This window comes from Monodelphis domestica, chromosome 1 (genome assembly GCF_027887165.1).
Source record: "Monodelphis domestica isolate mMonDom1 chromosome 1, mMonDom1.pri, whole genome shotgun sequence".
Taxonomy (NCBI): Eukaryota; Metazoa; Chordata; class Mammalia; order Didelphimorphia; family Didelphidae; genus Monodelphis; species Monodelphis domestica.
The window spans coordinates 669,057,193-669,059,127 of record NC_077227.1 but is presented as its reverse complement, the minus strand read 5'-3'; the positions used below and the strand labels follow the sequence as shown (position 1 = coordinate 669,059,127).

The window sequence follows — 1,935 nt, the reverse complement described above, 5'->3', positions numbered from 1 at the left end:
AGGAATATATAATCATCAGTCTCAGCTTACTGAGAATGTCAATACCACAAATATTCAGTTGTTATTTATAGGTGACATATTTTAGGAAGAACACAATTAAAGTGAAAAAAAATTAGAGAATGACAACTAGTTTAGTTAAGGATCTCAACTCCATGCGATATCAGGATCAGTTAAATGAACTGGGGATATTCAGTCTAATAGAAAAATATTTAGAGAGGACTTGTTTTTATTTTTGGTTTTTTGTTTGTTTGTTTTTTTTTGTCTTCAAATGTTTGAAAGACTTTTTAGCTTGATTTAAAGAATAGACAAGCTTTTCTTTTCTTGCTCATGGGAATTCGTTTGCTATTGTTGGAGGGTCTTAATTTGGGGAGCAATTTCAGTGGCCTCTTGACTGGCACATTGCTGTCGTTATGCCACAGAATGAATACATAGAGTTACACCGAAAGCGGTATGCCTACCACTTGGATTACCATGAGAAAAAGAGAAAAAAGGAAAGCTGTGAGGCTCGTGAACATTCAAAGAAAGCAAAGAAAATGATAAGTCTAAAGGCCAAACTTTACCATAAACAACGTCATGCTGAAAAGATTCAAATGAAAAAGACTATCAAGATGCTTGAAAAGAGAAATACCAAGCAAAAGAATGATGAAAAAACTCTCCAAGGAGCAGTGCTTGCATATCTTCTGGACAGAGAAGGACAATCCCGAGCCAAAGTCCTTTCCAACATGATTAAACAAAAACAAAAAGAAAAAGCTGGTAAATGGGAAGTGCCCTTGCCAAATGTTTGTGCCCAGGGAGAAACAGAAGTATTAAAGGTTATTTCGTACAGGAAAGAGGAAGAAGAAGGCTTGGAAGAGAATGGTTACTAAAGTCTGCTTTGTTGAGGATGGCTTTACTGGAAAACCACCAAAATATGAAAAATTTATTAGACCAATGGGTTTTCACTTTAAAAAGGCTCATGTAACTTACCCTGAACTTAAAACCACTTTTTGCCAATCCATACTTGGTGTGAAGAAGAATCCCTCATCCCCACTATATCCAACTTTGGGTGTCATTACCAAAGGTACTGTCATTGAGATGAATGTGAGTGAGCTGGGTCTTGTGACACAAGGAGGCAAAGTTATCTGGGGAAAGTACACACAGGTTACCAACAGTCCAGAAAATGATGGAAGCATAAATGGTGCCCTGCTTGTTTGATTGACTGATCGAATGGAGTTCTACATTTTTGCTAATTATTCAAGACTCTACAGTATATCAAGAAAATCACAATAGGTCTGTTACTATGGAGAACAGTCAGAGAACATAACATTCCACCAAACCTGATTATAAATGAGGTCTATTGTTCTCTTAAGTAAATTCTATTTATTATATTGTATATTGGCTATTTAAAATGGCCCCGTTCTACACATTGGATTTTTTGATTGGTGATTAATTTGAAGTTTAAATACTCTTATTGATAATTGAGCACAATTTCTAGAAAAAAGAAAGATGAGACCCTTTTCTATTTTTTATGTGACTTTTTTGCATTTTGGAATGGTAATTAAAAAAAATGCTTGTAAAACTGACTATAGCTGAATACAGTGAAATCCTCTCAAAAAAAATAAGAATAGACAAATTTTCTAATAATCACAACTGTACTGAAGTAGAAGAGCTGCCTCTACAGGTAGTGGAATCTCCCTCATTAAAGGCATTTTAGGATATATTGGATAAACACTTCTCAAAGAGGAGTAATTTCAAGTTATAGATTGTACTGAATAGCCATTGAGATCTGCTCAATTTATTTGATTCTTCGATGTTGCAAATTTAACTGATCTTATGTGTAAGAGGCATGGTTTCTACATTTTGTTGAAAACTTCTGCATCTTTTATACCCACTAGTGTTATTCTCAGATTTAGTCACATTTTCATCAAAATCATGATGAAATAGGAGACTTCATCT

General features: G+C 34.5%; 1 pseudogene; it reads left to right on the top strand.

The window, feature by feature from the left end:
* The first annotated feature begins 344 nt into the window (after positions 1-344).
* Positions 345-1,366, top strand: LOC100010089 (ribosome biogenesis protein NSA2 homolog; annotated as a pseudogene).
* Positions 1,367-1,935: the final 569 nt, after the last annotated feature.